Below are 23599 nucleotides of genomic sequence, written 5' to 3'. Positions count from 1 at the left end.
TTGTATCTCACCCCTCTGAGAACAATCGGGTCGGCTAACAAAGTTAAAAATACAAAACATATAAAATCCCTGGTACCCTCCCCTCCTTAAAAAGTATTAAATCCAATGCAATATTTAAAAAACAGAACAAACAACAAACAAACAAACAAACAAACATACAAGTTAAAAACTGACCAGAAGGTCAACAACATCATACCAACAAGCAATCAGTGGGAGCAGCAGTATCTTTCCCAGACGTTTTTCTAAGGCTGGGTTCTCTATTCTGGGAAGGCCTGCTGGAAGAGATCCGTGTTAACAGCCTTTTTAAAGCTGTCTAAGGATGTAAGTAGACGGATCTCATCCGGCAGGCCGTTCCACAGTCTGGGGGTGACGATGGAAAATGCCCTCTGGGAGGTAGTCGAAAGCCTAGATTTTTGTGGCTGAAGTAGGCCTCTCCTAGAGGAGCAGAGTGCGCGGGGAGGATTGTAGGGGAGAAGGCGGTCCCGGAGATAGCTTGGACCCAAGCCATTTAGGGCTTTAAAGGTGATAACCAACACCTTGTACTGGGTCTGGAACCTAATGGGCAGCCAGTGGAGGGACTTTAGAACCGGGGTAATATGGTCCCTCCTGGATGTTCCAGAAATTACTCTGGCTGCCATATTCTGTACTAGTTGCAGTTTCCGGACCAAGCACAAGGGTAGCCCCATGTAGAGCGCATTACAGAAGTCTAGACGTGAGGTTACCAGTGCGTGCACAACAGTCTCAAGATCCCTTACTTCCAGAAAAGGGCGCAGCTGGCGTATCAGCCGATTCCATCCACCAAACAACACAGGATCTTGGTCATGGTTCTTTACATGCCAGATGTGGCAGATTTAAAGTCTTGATTAAAACAGTGTTACTAGCTCTAACAGAATGTTGATTTGTAACAGAAAACAACATATTGATTTTGTATTAAAAACCTACTGAAGCTTCGTTCCAAGTGTTTCTCGTTAAAAGGAAATTTAGGAAGCCACCCTCCTTAAATGAAAATCTCTATTTCCTTTCAAATGAACAGAACACATCCATAATTAATGATGTACCAACAAAAATGGGGTGTTTTTCTTCTATTTTTTTCCTTCTTAATGTTCTTCAGTATTGGCTAAGTGATGCAAATATTTAACAGAAAGCTCATTAAATCTTTCTGAGAGTCACTTAAGTGGAGTTACAGTTGGTTCGGATGTCCTGGTGAGGCATGGTGCCTAATACAGCCAGTGACCCTCTTGGCAGTTCTTATGGAAGTAAAATTAATTATTAGCTCACTATATAGAGAGGTTGCTCCACAAAATGATACTTTCTTTGTGCAATGAGTTGTAATTTATAGTTTAATACACAAAACCTCTCCTATGAGGAAGTTACCATACACTTTTCTGTGTCTCAAAAATGCATCCATGTTAAAAATTTTGATAGTATACAGAATTATTTAAAATACAATTGCTTGGTAATCTGTTGGTTAAATAATTTCTCCAAGTTCTGGAAATATGGCAAGTAATAGAAAAATTGCTTTCCCACCCTATTTTGCCTGCATACCAGTGGGCTAGTGAATCCACTCTGGGTTTTAGCCTACCCAAGTTGCTGAACACTATTCCTCCCAAATAGCTCGAAGGCACCTTGGATAGCACTGCTACTGTTGAGACCATTACGCAAGATTTCCCTTGAAGACCAAAGCCATTGGGCTACATATAAATAATGTCTTAGTTTGCAGTTGGATTGGGACACACATATGTCTCTTGAATTATCATGTTATTACCTGATCTTCATATTTTCTGACTTCAGGGCAGCTTTTCCATGTCTATCAGTCTGCCAAAAGATTCTTGCAGATCTTCCACATTGGAGATTATCAGACCTAGGATGTCCTGTCATTTTCCTATCCTTGCTGTGCGATCATGAGAAGAACTTTTACATGATGTCGCACTTATCCGGACATTGTCCCATTTGGAAAGCATGATTGATTGTGATTGTGCAAAAGATTTTCAGATGACATCACATTTATCCTGTCATGGTCCTGTCACTGAAGTCGAATTGTCCTGGCATTTTGTATTAATGGGAGCTTGAGTTAATACAATTCCACTTCAATCACAGGATAAGCATGACGTCTTTGAAATGCTTTTGCACAATCAGGACAAGAACTGTCCAAGGACAAGAGAGTGATCTGCTTCACTCCCGACCCTGTCCTGTCCTCGGTCTGATAATCTCCATTGAAAAGGAATCTGGGAACATGTTTACCTGGCAATTCCTTGTGGGCATTCTAAATGCATGACTGTGCACATGTTCTGGGGCTCAGTGATTTTAGTGGGGTAATTGGGTATCACTGTTGATTTGTATAAAGTCCAAATATGAGAAGTGTAGCTGTACATTCATTACAAGGGAAAATTGGTTATATATTTTTCAGATACTGTACCCACCATTACTGAAAAGATTGTAATCACCATAGACTCCAGTCTGCATTGCTGGAGTGCTCATCCTTGGATGACAGCAACCCCAAGAACCTGATCCCTGAGGTGCACGGGAGCATAAACTGGTTATAGCTTAAAATATTAAAACCACTGTAGCCATGTGGGCCTTAAGTAAGAAAATAAAAGGAAACATATTCTACCAACATGTGTAAACAGGCAAGAATACTTAGCTACTTTAAATGAATTCAAGTCTCCAGGCCCAGATGAGCTGCATTCAAGGCTACTAAAGGAACTTGCAAATCTAGTCTCAGAGTCTCTATCTATAATGCTTAAGAATTCTTGGAGAACCAATGAGGTCCTTGGGATGGCAGGGACATAGCCAAGGGGAGGGGTTCTTGGGGTCCGGACCCCCCCTTCCATTAGAAAAATGAATGGTGTGTGCTGCTGCGCTGCCGCACTCAAGCCCCATTATAATGGTGGCACTTAGTCTGGACCCCCCCCCCTTTCCTAAAATCCTAGCTACGTCCCTGGGGATGGGCAAATGCTGTCTTCATTTTCAAAACCAGAAAGAGAGGACTAGGTAACAGTGAGTCAGTCAGTAAACTCGATAGTTATACAGAACTGTGACACTGTACTATCAAAAACACAATGCTCATTAATGAGCCATGCTCAGAGTGCAGCAGTCCATTACAATGCAGAATCCAGAACACTGTAGAATGGGCAATGGTGTACAATATACAATGATATACAATGGCATCACATGCATAACTCTGTTTTTATAATCTTCAGTTCAGTACATATGTTACTCATTAGCCAAAATGTCTAGTTGCTTGCATAAAGTAACTCATGCCGGTGTAAGAGACCAGGATGCCAGCTGCTGATTCTTCCAGTCATACATAAATTTCCCATGTGCAATTACAACTAGTTTCTTAGTGTTTATGCAGACTCCCTGTTTGAACTCATGGCCACCTAATATTTAAAGTTTAAAAACAGCCTTTCTAGATACAATTAATCTACCAAGGATTGTTACCAGAACTGATAATCTTACCATACACTCCATAAATGTGCAGCCTAAAAAAAAAAGGAAGAGAAGGGAAGAAAATAAAGAAGCCCTGGTGGCGCAGTGGTTAAAGGCCTGTACTGCAGCCATTCACTCAAAACCACAAGTTTGCGAGTTCAAGACCAGCAAAAGGGCCCAAGCTCGACTCAGGCTTGCATCCTTCCGAGGTCGCTAAAATGAGTACCCAGACTGTTGGGGGCAAATTAGGTTACTTGCTAATTAGCTTACTTGCTGTTCACCGCTATGATCTTTGGAATAACTGTATATAAATAAAACAAACAAAAACAAACAAAACAAAAACAAATGTGGTGGCACCTTTAAGACTGACTGATTTTTATTTTTGCATCAGCTTTCTTATAAATTTATTTCTTTGGATGCAGTACTGACTGGTATTAAGGGTTCAGGTATATTCAGCACTGCATCCAAGGAAGTGGATTTATATCCACAAAAGCTCATGAAGAAATAAAAAACAGCTACTCTTAAAGGTGGTGCCATGTTTCTTTCTTTTTTAAAAATACTCTCCTTCCTTCCTCCTTTTTATGCTGCAAGACACTAAACATTGCTACTTCTTTGGAGTCATCCAGAACTGTACATTTTTCTTCAATATCAAGTGCTGCTTACACTGGACATATCTTTACTCAGCAAGTCAATTCTGTATTTCACAGAGTGCATGAATTTTGTCTCCTCATTCCAAGAAAATAATTGGCAAAAATTAAATGTCCAAAGGATGCACTGGCTTTCTCTGGAGAGAACAATAGATAGCAGGAAGCCTGAGTTTCTGTTGTTTTCCATGGAAAGTCCCTAAGAAATGAAGGGGGAAACCAGATGGGAAAATTGTGCTTCAGAATATTTTTTTTGTGTGGGACATCCTACTTTCTCATTGGCAATCCAAATGATGTCCCAGTTTATTCAGTCTCAGTTCTTAAAAAAAAGGTTTTTTTAACCATGCAGCAATAAATTTAACAATGTAAAATATAATTGATTTTTCCATGTTACAAAAGATAACATCTGATGATCTAAGATGGTGTGCTTCTTAAGATACTTTTGCATTACAGTTATAGCACTATGATTCCACTTTAACTGCCATAGTTCCATCCTATGAAATCCTGGGATTTATCATTTAGGGAGGAGTATTTACAGTTCTTAGCCAGAATTCTCCAATGCCCCACCAAAATATAAGTCCTAGAATTCCTTAAGATGTAGTCACGGCAAAGCAGAATCATACTTTTACTGTGCAGTGCAAATGGCCCCAGAGTGTCATGCTTGATGACAAGGATGAGAGTCACTGGGGTGTGTGTAACCTAGGAACTAAGTCATAGTGGGAAAGAAAGAGGAGTTTACTTGTTCTGCCTTCATTATTATACATACAGAAATATATACAAGGATCCAAGAAAATCCACATAAAATCTGTAATTGGACAAAAGAAGCAGATGAGAACACTCAGTGGATATTGGAGCAGATGAAGGTATACATCCAAGTAGAAGATCCAGAGAATGTGATACAGCAGCTAAAAAGGCCAATGCAATTTTAGGCTGCATCAGTAAAAGTATAGTGTCTAGATCAAGGGAAGTAATAGTGCCATTCTGTTCTGCTCTGGTTAGGCCTCACCTGGAATACTGTGTCCAGTTCTGGGCACCACCATTTAAAAAGGATGTTGAAAAACTGGAGCGTGTCCAAAGGAGGGCGACTAAAATGGTGAAGGGTCTGGAAACTATGCCCTATGAGGAATGACTTAGGGAGCTGGGGATGTTTAGCCTGGAGAAGAGGAGGTTAAGAGGTGATATGATAGCTCTGTTTAAATATTTGAAAGGATGTCATATTAAGGAGGGAGCAAGCTTGTTTCCTGCTGCTCCAGAGAACAGGACCTGGAGCATTGGATGCAAGCTGCAGGAAAAGAGATTCCACCTCAACATTAGGAGGAATTTCCTGACAGTAAGGGCTCTTCGACAGTGGAACACACTCCCTCAGAGTGTGGTGGGGTCTCCCTCCTTAGAGGTCTTCAAAGAGAGGCTGGATGGCCATCTGTTGGGGATGTTTTGATTGTAATTTCCTGCATGGCAGGGGGTTGTTCTGGATGGCCCTTGTGATCTCTTCATATTTATGCTACATTGAAGGGAGGTTGGATTGCAGCAGGTGACAACTGCATTTTCCTCTATAGATGAAACATTTGGTAAAAATGCCTGTCAGACAGTTCTCCTTTGAGAGAGACTCGATTAGAGCTCAGAAAATTTACTTTTCTGGCCACACATCCCACTGTCCTACAGCCAACATGGGCACTGGGTGATGAAATGCCAAACAACAAACAAACAAACAAACAAAAACTCTTTCCCATGCTTTGTGATCTTGCAGACATCCACCCCAGCTAGACTGTTGTTAGTGAGGGTATGGCTTTGCTGGTATGCCTGCTGGGAACTAGAGGTGATGTGTGGAAGTAACTACCACATACTTTCTGAAAGCTCTCTATTTTGCTTCTCTTAGGGTGGGGCAGAGCCAAAATATATCTGATAAGCCAGAATGGAAAACATCTGAAACAAGTTTAAGTATTTGAAGGGGTTGTCACATTGATGATGGAGCAAGTTTGTTTCCAGAGACTAGACTGGAACAATGGATGCAAACTACAGAAAAAGAGATTCCACCTTAACATTAGGAGGAACATCCTGACAATAAGAACTTTTCGACAGTGGAACAAACTCCCTCACAGTGTGGTGGAGTCTCCTTCTTTGGAGGTCTTTAAACAGAGGTTGGATGGCCATCTGTCAGAGATATTTTGAGTGAGTTCCTGCATGGCAGGGGGTGGTGGACTGGATGACCCTTGGGGTCTCTTCCAGTTCTATGATTCTATGATTCTAAGTGGGCTAAAACCCCACTTCTTTAGATGCAGTATTGAGTAGTATTAAGGCCTCTCCATGACCAACATCATTCCTATCTGTGGGCTTCAGTACAATCTAAAAGTGGGGTGGTATAAAGAAATGGATTCTGGAGCACCATACGTAGAAAAAGGATGCCCTTTAGGAGCCCAAGGAAACAGAAACGGCAGTGAAAAAGATTCATTTTTTTTAAAGTTGTGATTATAATGACAACAAATCAATCCAGCCAGAAAAATAGAAAAACAAGAGGAAAAACAAAAACAAAACAAAGTCCCAATAACAATGTACTCTGTTTTTTCTTCAATCATATAAATGCTTCATCTTTTACTAAAGTTTTCCATGGAAAATTTTTCATTTTAATGTCATGATTCCACAGATCATACATTCATCCTGTTTATTTGTGAATAAAATTCAAATGATGGAAAGTGCCAATAAGCTGTCAGTGACCTCTTCCAAAGAAAACAAACATTTAATTGCTCAAGAGAAATGGAGTGTGTGTGTGTGTGTGTGTGTGTGTGTGTATAATCTGTATATATCAGCACATAGCTCCATGTCTGTGTCTGTTTCAGACTGCTTGTGCTGTCTATGAGCAGGTGTTGGGTAAAGAACTGTGTAAGTGGGTTGTTTGGACAGAGTCCAGAAATAATGGATTAGCATAAATCCCAACATCCTTTCCTCTAGTTTAACCATTTCGTTTAAGAGACCCAATAACGACTAATTTTAACTACAAGAACTATCAACCTACATCTAAGTTGTTATGATTTATCACCATCTGCTGGTTAAAAAAGGTACCTTTTTACACTCAGCTACAGAAATATTTTGCATACATTTTAATCAGGAAAGCCCTTGATAAAGTTCAGTGAAATGGGATATGACAAGATGCCTGGATTTGCCTTCTGTAATTTTTCTTCCATTTATTTGCCATTGAGTTCCTTCTTCTAAACAATGTATCTATTTATTTGGGGTTTTGAATTTAAAATGTTTTCTATTTCAGTATTGAATTAATTTTGCAGAGGCCTAACGCTCTAAAAGAGCTGCTATATATGGAATAGCTCAACTGCATTCTCTGTAAATATATAAAAGACAAGATAATTGTAATAAAATGTATACACTAGTGTCTAGTGGATTAATTATACTAGTGAGATGGCTTTTTGTTTTGTGTGTGTGTGTGTGTGGGGGGGGTTCCGCACTGAGGGATGTCTTTACTATCATTGCTCTCATTTTGTTTTGAAAGCTTGGGTAACTAGAGAGTTTATCACATGGGGACCATATGTACCTCCATCCTGATATCGACTAAAATGTTCACATCCCACAAAAGCACGCAAATGTGCAAATGATTTTCACATGCAGAACACAATAATGCTTTAGAGGCTCATTACTAAGGTGAGAAAGAGGGTAGAATGCACATTTGGTTTTCACACCCCTTTATGGTTTGCCCTGAGACCTGGCAACCCTCATCTCACCTGCAGGTTTAAATTCTACATTTCCTAGCAAACATCTCATTCTACCCTGTGCCTTGTCTTCAGGAAGTTTCTGCTCTTGATCTGGTGCTTACACAGTAAAATGGAAAAGCAGGAAGAAACTGGGGCAAAAAAGGGAATCCAATTAACTTTTCTGTTTAAGCACAGGTTCTTCTTTTACATATTAACCCCCTGGTTTTTCTTACTTCCAACATGAATAGGATCAGTTTGATGAGCATGTTGCATAATTTTCACCCTAAGATGTCCCTGTGCAGAGATACAACCTTTTTACTACAGCAATGCTGGAGCTCATGGCCAGTTATATATATATAAACAAATTTAATAGTCATTTTACCTCATCTCTCTTTTGACCTTCCCATTCTCTACAGCATTTTGCTATATAACATACTCAGCAGTTTTTGCTGTTGTGCGATATTCTCAAAGGGAGAGAAGATTAGAGCTTTCCCAAGAATTTGCATTGTATGACAAAAAAGAAAGAAAGAAAGAAAATCAAGAAACTTTGAAGAGAGAGAAGGATTGAAAGCATGAAAGCCAAGAAGTAATATGTCAGAGAATAGTGGAGAGTTTTAAAGGTCATTTGTACTTTGAAGCTTTAGGAAGCAATGTTTTGAAGGTCCGAATCACATGACAGAGAATGAGAAAAGAGGTATTCAATGTTGCATTTTATTTTATTTCCAAATTTGAGAAGCCAGATGTGGTAGTATTACTTAATTAAATAAAATAAATCTAGGAAGCTCTTTTTGGTGGGGGAGGAAGGTATTTGCCTTATTTGTTTTGGAAAGGAATGAAATGTTTCTCCTTCAGACCATCAATAAAAAGAGTGAGGTGTGCCTAAATACCTTAAAGACACCAGATCTTTTCTGATTTTGGAAACTAAATAGGATCTGTTACCCTATTTGTATGGGGCTTGCAGAGCCTCCACTAGCAGTTGAAACCCATCTTAATTACGTTAGGGAACACTCAGCTTGGCTTTGCGAGGAGAGGGTAACATATGCAGGAATGAAGCACCAACTATATCAGCAATTACTGATAGAGACTCCAGCAATGGGGAACTACATAAAGCTTTATTTTAAAAAATATAAAACATACACACACATTCAAATATTCAGCATACAGAGCGACATACTGAAATATGTACGTGTGTGTGTAAGAATGCATGTTCCTGCACATACAGTACCTTTGTCTCCTCCATTCCACAGCCACCCATGTTGCAACCCTTGAAACCAAAAAAAGTTGTGCTCCTAGACAGCAAAAGGCAATACTGATGAACTTACTCTTTTGTGTAAGCTAGTTGGAATCCATGACATTCGAGATAAAAACATTGCCAAACAGTGTTTGTATTGGGACCCCCTTTAGTGCTTGATTTGTGGCCATGACTGTTCAGTCCTGGCATAAGCTGCATTTACACTGCAGAATGAATGCCATATGACACTGCCTTAACTGTCATGGCTCAATGCTATGGAATTTTTGGATCTGTAGTTTTGTGAGATATTTAGCCTTATCTGTCAGAGAGCTCTGGTGCCACAACAAACTAGGAAGAAGAAATGTTTATTGATTAGCCCTTAGGCCATTTCAAAATAACACAAAACAATGCCACAACAAACTAGAAATCTCAGAAAGCCATAGGATGGAGCCATGACAATTAAAGCAGCATAAAAATGTATTAATTCTGCAGTGTGGTGGCAGCCCTAGTGATCCCTGGCACTAGATTAAGTCTTAAAATGCTCCTTCAGACAGGGCAAATGTGTTTGGAGGGTGCTGGAGGTGGTATTACTAGTACTTCAGCTATCACTGCAAAATAAAAAAAATAAATATCCAATGTTTCTGGTGTCCTAAATTATTTTCTGTCCATTCCCAGCACCAGCTGCAACATTTTATTCTCACCCTTAGTGGGATTCTTTTAATTCAGAGACATATCAAAACAATATGTTCCCTTCTGTTCTCCTTCTTTATGTCTTATTATTATTATTATTATTATTTAGAGTTGGAGTGCTACAGTTCACCAGTGCACCAGTGAAATGACCCTCTCTCAGTATAACACTAACATTCAAAGAAAAACTAAAAATAAATAAATAAATTCAGAGGTGAGAAAAGTTGCCCCTCAAACCATAGGGCCACCTCAGCAAACTCATTTTAAAAAATCCTTTATAAAAACTCTAGTGCTGATTCAGGAAATCACTATGAATAATTCCCCACTCCATGAAAGAAGTGGACATGGTGACAACAACCAGCTAGCCCTAGTAAAATCAGAGAGACTTTATTGTGAGAATTTATGCCTCATTAGACCAATCTGGAAGAGGCCAGAAGCTGAACAAGTAGAGTACGCTCTCTAGTGTCTAAGCTGCAGAAACATATTTCAGTCAAGCTTGAAGATTTGCTTGATGAGGCAGACAACAAATGGTCACATCAGAACCCAGAGCTCACTTTACTGGCAACCCCATTCTAAATAGCCTTTTCCTAGAAATTCCACCTGCAGTCATGGGCAGTGACTATGATCATATATAGCTGGTCAAGTGAGGCAGCAGGAACTTGGTCAGCATTCCTGCCTTCAAGTATAGGCACATCCCAGTCAGCATTAGAGAGAAGAAGCCACCACTTGATTGGGTGCACCACTTATCTCCATACTCCAGAAGTCGGGAGTACTTCAGATGTTGTCACCATTTAGATGTTGCTGGACTACAAGTCCTAGCATCCCCAGCCAGAATAGCCAGTGGCGAGGCATAATGTGAGTTGCAGTTCAATAACAACAGCATCTCACCCAATCATATTTTCTTCTCAACAATGATTGGGCATATACCCACATTTTCATTGGCTTTCATTGAACTGATGAGATGCTCCTGGCTTCCCCAATTAACCATAGGTATCCTGGGCTTCTACATTTGGAATATGATTTCCACATTTGATATATAACACATTCTTGACACAAATGATCAGATTCCTTTTGATGTCCCTTTTGTCCCAGCCACCAAAGGGAAAAGAAATGGAAGAATGAACATTGTCATTTGCTTTTCCTTTATAACCTAGTGGTAAAGCTGAAAGTCTGCACAGTGTAGGCTTTGAGTGTTGGACTCTAATAGAGCAGGGTCCAAATCCCCACTCAGCCATGGAAACCAGCTGGATGACCATGGCAAGTTTGCAGGCAATGGCAAACCTCCTCTGAAAATCCTGGCCAAGAAAACTGTGATGGGATACTTTCACAGTACACAATTAAAGCATACGGTACCATAGGTTGGAATCATGTCAGATAAATTGGAATTATAACTACCGTTGTGTAGTATGAAAGGATCCAGGGTCACCGTAAGTTAGAGTTGACTTGAAAATCAACAATAAAGTTGAGAAGAGTGCAGCAGAGTGGGAAATGAAGAGCAAGGGGACCATAAGAACCTAAGGTCAAGCACCAATTCAATTTCTGCATACTGCACATACTGTATATCCATATGATTCTTGAGGCAAATATATAGCATCTCCATGCTTAAACACTTCAATGCTGTTCATAGAGGAAATGCCTCTCATCATAGCAACCTGCTCTGATATGATAAGCATGTGGTTAGCTCTGGCAAAACAGCCCAACAAACTCTTATCTAACTATTTTGCTGTTTTGAATTTTTGGTTTTTCTTTTTCTTTTTCTTTATCAATTTGTTGATCAATGCCAACTAAGCTGGGTTTGGCTCTACGGTTAATGTATGTATGTTATATGTTATTATATATGTTTTATGTAGAATTTTAAATATACAATAAAAAAAAGAAAAAAAAGAGAAAAAAATGAATTTTTGGTTTTAGAAGATATACTGTGGTTATTTCTTCTGAATATTAATAATAATAAATAATAAAATTTTTATTTATATGCCGCCCTTCCTCCGATCAGGACGGCTCACAACAAATTAAAATGCAATCAATAATACATCAACTACAAACATGTTAAAATACACATAAAAATACACCCTAAAACAAACCAACAGTAAAAAGCCCCATAGCCCAACCTCTTGGCCACGAAAGAGGAGGGAGGCCCACAGGATATTTATTCGGGGAATGCCTGTTGGAATAGGAAGGTTTTAAGGTCCTTCCCAAATTGGGACAGGGTAGTAGACGAGCGGAGCTCTGTGGGCAGCACATTCCAAAGGGCTGGGGCAGCTGTGGAAAACGTCCTCCGAGAAGTGGAGACTAACCTAGCCCCAGGCACCTTCAGTAGCTGCTGTCCAGACGTTCTGAGGGTGCGAGGCGGAATGTACGGGGAGAGGCGGTCCTTTAGGTATCCTGGGCCCAAGCCATTTAGGGCTTTATAGGTAATTACCAACACCTTATATTGAGCTCGGAAGCGAATGGGCAGCCAATGGAGATCTTTTAAAACCGGTGTTATATGGCTGGTCCTGGGAGCACCAGTGACCAGCCGGGCTGCCATGTTCTGCACCATTTGCAGCTTCCGAGTTTGGTATAAGGGTTGCCCCATATAGAGTACATTGCAGAAATCCAGTCTCGAAGTTACCAGAGCATGTACAACAGTTTCTAGGTCCCTCTGGGCCAGGTATGGGCGCAGCTGGCGAATCAGCCGAAGCTGATAACAGGTGCTCCTGACCGTCGCATTCACCTGAGCAGTCAGGTGAAGCGACGAGTCAAGAAGCACCCCCAGACTGCGCACGGTGTCCTTCACAGGGAGCGTGACCCCGTTCAGGACAGGTGGAATCACCGCCATTCCTGGACCAGGAGAACCTATCACTAGTACCTCCGTTTTCTCTGGATTCAGCTTGAGTCGGTTTTCCCTCATCCAGCCCATTACTGACTCTAGACAGGCCACGAGAGGAGAGACGCCATCCCCAGTCACTGCATCAGTCGGAGACATAGAGAAAATGATTTGGGTGTCATCAGCGTACTGATAACCCCGCGCCCCATGTCTCCGGATGATCTCTCCCAGCGGTTTTATGTAAATGTTAAATAGCATGGGAGACAGAATGGCCCCTTGAGGGACCCCAGTTTTAAGGGGCCGCTCGTCGGAGCACACGTCTCCCAGCTGCACCATCTGGGACCTCCCAGAGAGGTAGGACCGGAACCACTGGAGTGCAGTGCCCCCGAGTCCCACCTCTGCCAGGCGTCACAGAAGGATACCATGGTCTATGGTATCGAAAGCCGCTGAGATGTCCAAGAGCACCAGCAGGGACACGCTTCCCCTGTCAATGCTCAGACGGAGATCATCGACCAAGGCGACCATGGCCGTCTCAACCCCGTAACCCGCCCGGAAGCCAGTTTGAAATGGGTCCAGATAATCCGTTTCATCCAAGACCGTTTGAAGCTGGACAGCAACCGCCCTCTCGATCACCTTTCCCAGAAATGGTAGCAGCGAGACTGGCCGATAATTATTATATACCAGGGGGTCGAGGGAGGGCTTTTTTAGGATCGGTTTTACTATGGCCAATTTAAGATCCGATGGAAATAGCCCATCCCTCAGAGATGTATTAATTATCCGGTGTAACAATGATGTTACCACCGGTCCCCCCCTGGGCCGCTAACCACGAGGGACAGGGATCAAGAGAGCAGGTTGTTTTCCGAACACTTCCAAGGATCTTGTCCACATCCTCGGTACTCACCAACTCAAACTGATCCAGTTTAACATAGTCCACGGAGGCTCTGGACACTTCTACCCTAGGATCTGCTATAATGTCAGCGTTCAGACCTTCGCTTATACGAGAGGTTTTATCCGCAAAAAAGTCGTTAAACAAGTCACAGCAGGCCTTAGAAGGTTCAAGGATCTGGTTCAGGGTGGGAGGGAGCTGAGTTAGCTCCCTGACCACCCTGAACAACTCTGCCGGACGCGACTCAGCGGACGCAATACGGGCACCATAGAACGAATTCTTTGTTGCTCGTATTGCCTCTCCGTAGTCCTTTAACAGTTGGTCTAGGAGAGCCTTGTCGTCTATGCGAAGGTGTTTCCGCCAACGGTACTCGAGCCGTCGCAGAACCCGCTTCCTCGCCCGGAGATCTTCCGTATACCAGGGCTTGCGTTTGGAAGCAGGCCTGAGAGGGCGCTTGGGAGCGATTCTGTGTATAGCCCTAGAAAGACCGGTATTCCAAATACCGGTAAGGGCATCAACAGAGTCGCCGTCATTTCCAACCGCGAGCCCCTCTAGGGCTTCTTGGAACCTCTCAGGTTCCATCAGCCTTCGAGGGTGGACCATCCTAATAGGTCCACCACCCCCGGGGGGGATCTGGGTAGAGGCCTTGATTTTCACCTCTACCAGGAAATGATCCGTCCATGACAGGGGGGAAACATTAACTATTTCCGCCCACGGATTTTCCGCCTCCGAACAGAAGACCAAATCGAGAGTATTACCCGCACAATGCGTAGGGCCCTGTATCAGCTGGGACAGGCCCATGGCCGCCATGGTGTCCATGAATTCCCGAGCCGCACCGGATGGAACATGGCTGGCCGTGAGGGAGATGTTGAAGTCACCCAGGACAAGAAGCCTGGGCGTCTCCAACATCAGCTCAGCGACCAGCTGTGTCAGCTCGTTAAGGGAGTCCGCTAATGCACGGGGTGGCCGATACACTAACATTGCTCATTATACAATGAGCAATGTATACAATAGGCAATTTCTAATAAAGGCCTGTTCTGCATGGGCGGAAAGTATGTGCGCAGCACGTACTAGGGTTAGAAAGGGGCGTCCTTTCCGGACGCCCCTAATGCTAGTACGCACCGAGCGCGTACAAAATTGTGGCGCCCATTCTACATGGGTGCCGCCATTTTGATGTAGTGGATGCCGCAAGTGTGCCATTGGTGCCTTGCGGTGTCATAAGGGCACCGCAAGGAGCAGCTGCATTTTGCAGCTTCTTTTTTGTTGCGCGGAGGAGTCACGCGGTTTGGCCACTTGGGCTCCTCCGCGCAGCAAATGACAGCACCGGCAGACCGCCCTTTTTGAGTGGTCTGTAAAGCGCCAAAGTTGTTGCTGAAGAATTTTACAGTGCGTTGGTATTTCTGCTTTTTACATCTGGCTCACAAATAGGTCCATGTTAAAAAGCAGTCTGTATACTGCTATTGATTTTTAAGATTTGAAAGATGCTTTTTGATTTTGTGAGCCATGAAAAACTCTAGGTCAAATTAGCTAGGACATTTACTAATAAAAGCTTCTTATTCTTGATCAATTATTCAAGACTTAAAAGTTAAACTTACAGGATCACTTACACAGCAAAGGCATATGATAAAAAGAGGAAGGCAGGATTGTCTCCTGGCACCACTTCTTTTAGATGTATGTCTTAAATCTTTAATTACAGAATTAAGAATTGAGACTATTTTTCTGTACTACCACTGCAGTAAAAGTTCACAGTGTTGAAGTATGCAATTAATGCTTATAAAACCACTGGATTGTTTTAAAAAATTCTTTAACTTTCTTACATGATCTTCATATACTTTATTTAAAAAATCAGATTGTGGTCTGATGCTGGAAACAGGATGCTCATATGAGGGCTAAGTAGTAATATTTTGCAACAAACCAAGGATATTATCATACTACAGTAGGTTCATTTCCACAATTATTACGCTAGTGGCACTGACTAGAAGCATTGTGCTATAAAGATTTATTTTTCCGTGCTGTTTTGCAATAACAATTCAATACCGGGATGAATGGGCCCGCCTGCCTCGGTGGGACGGCCCAGTTGCTGCGCGGGGGAGCCCCGTGGCATGCCACTGGCCTCTTCCGGCTTGAGGTTCCAGCGGGCCCCGCGGGCAGACGTACCCCTGATTGGGCGGCGTCATTCATAGGTGCCGCCCGGGATTGGACGAGAGGCCGGGAGTCGGGTCCTTGTCCCTTTTCCGGCCTCCCATTGGTTGTGTGGCCTTTAAAAGGCCACGAGGTGCCTGGGTCAGCGCCATTTGGAGCTCGTCTCACCCACCCACCCTCCCTCTGCGGGTTTAGGGTTGCTGTCACAACTTTGAGCGGCGGTTGCATAGGTCTTGGATCTGGTGGGCATGGTTTCCAGGGCTGCGTAGCGCTGGATCGGGAGTCCATTTAGAACACGGGGGTGCTGCGAGCGATGCGGTGTTGCCATTGCGGGGGTAACATCGATACAGCATCCCCCGTTGACAAGGGATAGAGATGTGATGATGCGGAGATGCGGTCAATTGCATGATCGATCGTCGGCGTGTGGGCACTAACCGGTAATTCCTTACCATCCCGAAGCTTGGCCGAGACCAAGCACTTTGGTTCATCCATTCAGTACTGAGCTGATGGATGAGAGAGCCAGACCTCATGCATTGGAGCCAAACGTACGTTCTGGTTGCTGTTCTGTTTTTGTTATGTTAATAAAGTTGTGGCCTTTTACTTCCAATTGCTGTCTATGGTATTTGTTCCACGGTGGCTTCCCTCTCAGGCAAAAATGAAACAAGAGTGATTTCATGTTCTGTGATCTGTATATTTTCTTTGCTGTATTGAAAATGCTAAGTTGTATGCATGCTTATTTAGAAGAGAAGCATTGCTTTGGTTATTGCAAGAGTTACTTAGAGAGAGTGTTACATAAAACAAGGAGGATTTAACATAACAAAAACATTTAACAAAACAAAATGTGCATGATTGCATTAAATAAAACAGAAATCTACAGAAAGGGAATGATTTTGCAAACAGCTAGTTATCCACAGGAAGTTCATTTACCAAACAGCAATCTTGGATTTAGAAGGAGAAGGGGGAAAACAGTGACGCTGTCAGCTCTGCGATAATGTGAGTGAATCGTTATTTACTTCTGCATCTCCTCAATTGCGCTACTATAACAATATTGACTATTCGTTCATGGGGTTTTATAATTAATAAGAAGTTCTGAGATAATTGTGGGTTCTGCCCAAGAGAAATATGGGATAAGTGCAGTGTCGTGATAATCTTTTCACAATTTTGATTTAATGATGGGATTATTCCACTCTTAGTCTTTTAACCCATGTGATAATCTCCTAAAGTAATCAAATAGCTTGATTTGTATTTTACAAATGGGATGTCCATCTTAAACCATGGAATTAATAACACCTGGATCAGCTGATGCAATATCAAAATTTTATGGCTCTAGACTTAATTGACTCCAGCACTGAAAGTATTAAAAACAAAGCCTTTAGTATAAATTTATTTGAGACCACATGCTTGGGTCCCACCCTTCGCTGGAATCAATACAAAACCATTTTCTGTATATACTGTTGTGTGTTCCAAAGAAGGAGATTCCACCGCAATCTCCGAGGAAGAAGTGTGTTTTGCTGTCAGGAAGTTTCTCCTAATGTTGAGGTGGAATCTCTTTTTCTTTAGTTAAATAATAAATAAAAATAAATAATCTGAATCCTATTATCTGGAGCAGCATAAAACAAGCTTGCTCCCTCCTCAATATGACATCCCTTCAAATATTTAAACAGGGCTATCATATCACCTCTTAACCTTCTCTTCTCCAGGCTAAACATCCCCAGCTCCCTAAGATGTTCCTCATAGGACATGGTTTCCAGACACTTCACCATTTTAGTTGCCCTCCTTTGGACACACTCAAGTTTCTGAACATCCTTTTTGAATTGTGGTGCCCAGAATTGAACACAGTATTCCAGGTGGGGCCTAAAATTTTATCTTTTAATGAAATGTACCATTTGGGCACAGCATAAACTTGCAGTCTTTGTGGCTTCATGATTTGAAAAGTGACTTGTTAGCCACGCCTCTGTGATTTATGGCCTCAAGCTTAACATCCCCCCATGACAAGTATGTACCTGATAATAAAATTGGCACAGTCCTTTCTCAGCACTGATTTTTTGTGCTTCAAGGAAGTGGTACCAGAGAGGCTCAATGATTCAGTCAGAGTAGATGTCAGTGGTATTCTGGATCCTGGTTAGGGGTGCTAGGTTGAAAACTAGAGTGGGCTCCTGTAACTTTAATGGCTATGTAGAATGGGGACTTTCAGCAGGTGGTGCCTGTTATGCAATCAGGTAACAAGGAACTCCTGCTGAAATTTCCCTTTCGATACAACCATTAAAGGCACAGGACACTCTTCTGTTTTTCACTCTGGTAACCCTAACTCAGATTGGGGTGTATTATCAATGCCATGCAGGAGAACTTGGGCACCAAGTATCAGGGCAAGATGCAGAGGTTAAATTATCTGTGCCTAATAAAAGGGTTTGTAGCCTCACAAAGGACTGAGACATCCACATAGGAAATGCCTCTTTGCTTTGCTAATTGAATTGAATTTAAATCCCATGGATGTGAAAATAACTTGTTTCCCAGTACCACATGTCCAGATGCTGAGTTGCTTGCCTGAATAGACATCCCTCTATACCTAGAACACCATAACCAACATATTAACAAAATGCAGCCCTGTGAGTAACATCAATTTTTTTCTCCTACATGATTTCTCACACCTTTGCTTGATGAAGCCAATAAAGCTTTGACAGCTTGCAACATGTATTTTGTGCATTTTGGTTGGCACAAAACTGGAGGATGTTAGTAATGAGAGGTGGAAGGATTTCTAGAAGATAGAAGGAGAGGGAAACAAGAAAGGAGAATAAAGTAAGAGGAAGGATGGAAAGATTCCGAAGAAACTGAAGGTAAGATGAAGAAAGGTTTGGAGAGGGAACGATAGAAATGGAATATGAAGATATTAACAAGGGAATGGATCTTCCCTTAGGCATGTTTGGTTATTGTATGTCTGATTTAGCATATATTTGGTTTGTCTGTATTTGTAGTATGTATGTTACTTAGTTTTTTGTTTTGTTTTGTTTTCTTTTGTATACATGTATAAATTTAATATGTATGTTTTAAATTTAATAAACCTTTTCTTAAACAAAAATACAGGCCTGTGACTAACATCATTTCCCCCTCCTGTATAATTTCTAACACCTTTGTTTGATGAAGCCAATAAAGCTTTGATAGTTTGCAACATGTATTTTGTGCATTTTGGTTGGCACAATATGATTTTGGATATTATTGTACAGGGTAAATCATGTACATAAAAGATAGCTAGTCCCTGATTTTTTGTTTTGCTCTGTATTCATCTCTGATATATGTACTTAGGCATTTTTGCTTTTTACCTACCTTTTAAGGTCACTTCCTCCTTCTTCAAAGAAGACAATCAGCCTCTTTGTTCCCTTCGTCTGAGAAAGGGGCAGACATTTTGGGCTTGATCTTCACTTTCAGCTACCAACTTACTTGTACATAGGGATTCTGCAAACACGTCACAAAAAGTCAACATGGGTTTCAGAGAAACAAATCATGCCAGACTATATCTGATCTCTCTCTCTCTCTCTCTCTCAAATTGCCAGTTTGATAAATGAAGGAATACTGTGGATACAGTATATCTTGATTTCAGTAAGGCCTTTGACAAGGTTCCCTATGACATTTTTGCAAATAAGCTTGTAAAATGTGGGTTAGACAAGGCAACTGTTAAATGAATTTGTAATTGGTTGACCTGTTGAACCCTAAAAGTGTTCCTTTTCTTCCTGGAAAGAAGTGACCAGTGGAGTGCTACAAGGTTCTGTCCTAGGCCCAGTGCTATTCAACATCTTTATCAACAATATGGATGAAAAAATAGGGGATGTGCTTATTAAATTTGCAGATGACACCAAATTAGGAGAAATGGGGCTTCCTGACTTACCGGGCAGTGGCAAGGAGGGGGTGGCTTTGGCGGTCCTTGGAGGTGCAGGATTGCCAGCTAGGGCCCTGCACGCCACCAACAGACTAGCTGGCCCGTGCCATGGCAGCCAGGCCCACACGGTGGCGGACTCCAACTCCCAGGCCTTTGGGAGTGGAGAAGCTTTGGACACTTCCAGACTTCAACTCCCAGCAGGCATCAGGAGCAGAAGCAGCCCCCATGGGTGGGTGCTGGGGTCTGTGTGCCCTCTGATTGACCGGGAGGTCCAAGAGGGTGGTCCCCTCCATGGCTCCCGGCCACTGATTGGCTGCAGGGCCTATTCAGGCCCAGACGGTGCCAGCGGTCAGTGCCATTTTACTCTTGACTCCCCACCCACCCACCCTTGCATTGGGTGAGGGGTGTTATGCTGTCGCAACTTTACTAAGGGCAGTAGCATAGGTCTCGGATCTGGTGGGTGTGGTTTCCTGTGCATTGGATTGGGAGTCCATCGGGACCTGAGGGTGCTGAGGGAGAGTGGTGTCGCCAGTGCGGGGGCGGCATCGATTCAGTGTTCCCCAGTGACAAGGGTGGAAAATGCGCACATGTGTATAGCCGGATGGGTGCAACAGTGCGCACCTTGTCAGTTACCCCTCTGTCATCCTGAAGCCTGGCCATGACCAGGCAAAATCGGTTCATCTACCAACACGGATTGGTGGATGACGGATCCAGACCATATGCTTTTCAGGCGAACCCTTCTGTTCAGTTTGTTATTCAATAAAGTTGTGGCCATTTTCTGCCAATTGGCTGTCATTGTGGTTATTATCTCTTCCACCCCCACCCCCTCCCAGCTCCACAGCAAGTAGCTAATACCCCAGAGTAGAGGAAAAAGAGAAGATTAAGAAGTGACATGATAGCCCTGTTTAAATATTTGAAGGGATGTCATATTAAGGAGGGAGCAAGCTTGTTTTCTGCTGCCCCAGAGAACAGGACCCAGAACAATGGATGCAAGCTCCAGGAAAAGAGATTCCAGCTCAACATCAGGAGGAATTTCCTGACAGTAAGGGCTGTTCGACAGTGGAACACACTCCTTCCTTGGAGGGTGGTGGAGTTTGGAGGTTTTAAAAAAGAGGCTGGATGGCCATCTGTCAGAGGAGCTTTGATTATAAGTTCCTGCATGGCAGGGGGCTGAACTGGATGGCCCTTGTGGTTTCTTGCAACTCTCTAATTCTATGTATAGATTAACTGTTTAGTTTACCTCCTTTCCTATCCTTGGATGGATTTCTTGAGATAATAAACATCAAGGTGTTTTTTTTAAAAAATTACTACAAGCTTCCAATGTAATTACTGCTGTTTTACTGTAAGTTCATATTGCACTTGCCTGTTGGTATAACCAAATATTCCTATACCAGAGATCTGATCTGATTGCTTTTCAGTCAGAGAACTTATACTCTTTCATTTAAGGTTGCTAGCCTGATTGTCCTCATCTTGCTTTTTTATAGTCCAAAAAGTAACTTTTCCATACTCTTGGCAAGAAGCAAGAACATGATTGTGCCAGTTTGCCCCACTGTCTTATTTATGAAGGATGGGATCCATTTTTCAACACAACTGTCTAGTCAGTCAAGCAATTGAGGGCAATTCCATTCTTCCCCTTCAGCCCATATTATTATTTTGGAAGGCGCCCTGTACATCTGGTGAGGTTGAAGTGTTGGGAGAAGAGGGCAGGAAACTTTCCTTATGTTTATTTCCTTCTGTTCACTTATCTTAGAATCCAAGCCATTGTCTTTCATACAGTTGTTGGATGCTTGCCAACAACTGTTTCTTGTTGTTAACTGCTGTCAAGTCAACTGTACGATGACACAATTGAGAGAGTGATCCTGGTTAAAGAATTACTGCTGTAAAATTAATCAGTACAGTACTGATTAATTTTACAGCAGGTATTGAAATGTAGAAGGAATCACACCTCTATAAATAAGTCAGTTTTCTTTAAAACTTCTAATTTACCCTTCTTTAACTCAGTATCCAGTGTAATGGCCCACCTTTCACAAATGTCAACATGAACCATTTTGAAAAGCTTCTTTATAGCAGGGTGAAAGTGAGAAAGGACTTGAAGGCTTTCATGGCCGGCATCCATAGATTTTTGTGGGTTTTTCAGGCTATGTGGCCATGTTCTAGACGAGTCTCTTCCTGACGTTTCACTAGCATCTGAAAATGCCAGCCACAGATGCTGGTGAAACACCAGGAAAAAAAATCTTCTAGACCATGGCCACATAGCCCGAAAAACCCATAAAAATCTATGACAAAGGACTGTCTGTACCTACTTCGGTGTAATGAGAAGACATGCTGATCTGAAGCCTTTGAAAGAAAAGGAGTATAAAGAAGCATTTTTAATATTTGTTCTTAAATGTGTGTATTGTACTATAGGAACAATGTTACATTGGCGCTTTACAGAGTGTACCAAAAGGGCACTCTGCCGGTGCCTGTGTTTGCTGTACCAGAGAACCACAGCGGACAAACCGCGTGGTTCCCTGGCACAGCAAAAAGAACCCGCAAAAAGCGGGTTCTTTTTGCGGTGCAGAAATGATGGCGCAAGGCGCCAATGGTGCACTTGCGGTGTCATTTCTGCACAACGTGTGGACGCTAAGCGTCTGCAACGTCAAAATGGCGGCGCCCATGTGTACAGGGTGCCGCCATTTTGTATGTACTAGGTACATACTAGGGTTAGGGCGTCTGGAAAGGATGCCCTTTCCTAACCCTAGTACGTACTATTGGAGCATCTGGAAAGCACCTTTGCTAATCTGAATGTTAAAAGTGAGGTGAGGTTTAATAAAAAGTTCCTTTGCCTCTATATTTTATAGACATTAGCTAGCTGTCTTGTGTTGCTTTGTATAAATCCCAACCAACCAACCTTGAGGTTGTTTGGAGATTCTAGCAAGGGAGCGCAGCAATGTATACACTTGACTGAAGAATGGTACACTTTTTCTTTATGGGATGGCCATCCTCTTCTACTGAGCATGCGGCTTTGGGAGGGAAGCACATGGAGCAGTGAGGGAGGAAGGGGACAGCCGCTTAGCCAGCCACATCAATCCTGGTGATCCCTGGGGTGACAGATGTTGCAGTCAGAATACCCTTACATCTTTTAGTATAAATCAATCCAAGCAATGATTTTGCCAAATATAAATAAAAGCAAAGAAACAGACTAGGTTAGATATAGTGGTTTGAACACTGAACTACAGGTCTGGAGCCAGGGATCAAATCCCAGATTGGCCATGTAAAAACCTAGTGGGCAATCCTGGGCAAGCCACATTTTCTCAGCCTCAGAGAATGGCAATGGCAAAACCCCTCTGAAGATACTTCAGAAAAGAAAATCCTGTGATACATTCGCCATAAGTCAGAAACAACTTGAAGGCACACAACAACAACGTCATGCAGTATACATCTAAGAGAAGCTGGCTAATTAAAGGGATGTAGGACACACTGTGGGACACACACAGTTCTTTCTTTCAGTATTTTGCCACTCTCCACCCACTTCATCTACTGCCTGCCTTAGTTCTTGAGTTCATGTTGGCTAGTATTAAAAGCTATATCAGACATTATCAGTTCACAGCAAAAGAGAAAAAAGGAAGTTTGAGTAAACTGGGCTTGCATTCTAGTTAAAATGTCCAGAGAAAGCAGGAGATGTATTCCTACCAGGTATAAGCAAAAAATAAAGGTTAAAAATACTGAGAACCCTGAAAATGCTATAGTAGTTCAGGACTAGCATTCTGGTATCACAATGGCAATCTGATGCCTCTGGGAAGCCTGCAAGAAAGTAAAGAGCACTCTTCCATGTAGCAATTGGTATTCAATGGTATACTACTTCTGATATTGGATAGTCATTGTGATCAGTAGGCATCGGTTGGCTTATTCACCAGAAACAGGTCTAATCCTTTTTAAAAGCCATCTCAGTTGGTACTTCTCACTACATCTTGTCATAGGCTGTACCTGCACTGGTGAAATAATGCAGTTTGATAGTGCTTTAACTCTCATGGCACAGTGCTATGAAATCTTGGGATTTGTAGTTTCTTGTGGCACCAGAGCTCTCTGACAGAGAAGACTAAATATCTCACAAAACTACAAATCCCAGAATTCCATAGCATTGAAGCAGGGCAGTTAAAGTGGTGCCAAACTGCATTTCTCAGTCCACATGCAGCCACTGTGAATTCTGGTTGAAATACATC

The 23599-nt window shown here is 42.3% G+C and overlaps 1 long non-coding RNA gene across 1 annotated transcript; it reads right to left on the bottom strand.

Annotated features, from left to right (window-relative positions):
- Window positions 1-4152: 4152 nt before the first annotated feature.
- Window positions 4153-22452, bottom strand: LOC121926831. The gene is made up of 3 exons (XR_006103092.1): window positions 22288-22452; window positions 18848-18976; window positions 4153-4272 (listed from the first exon to the last, which is right to left on the bottom strand). It is a non-coding gene; the product is annotated as an uncharacterized LOC121926831 (long non-coding RNA).
- Window positions 22453-23599: the final 1147 nt, after the last annotated feature.

Source organism: Sceloporus undulatus, chromosome 3 (assembly GCF_019175285.1).
Source record: "Sceloporus undulatus isolate JIND9_A2432 ecotype Alabama chromosome 3, SceUnd_v1.1, whole genome shotgun sequence".
NCBI classification, from domain to species: Eukaryota; Metazoa; Chordata; class Lepidosauria; order Squamata; family Phrynosomatidae; genus Sceloporus; species Sceloporus undulatus.
Note: the sequence above shows the minus strand (reverse complement) of the source record. Positions and strands in the feature narration are given on the sequence as shown.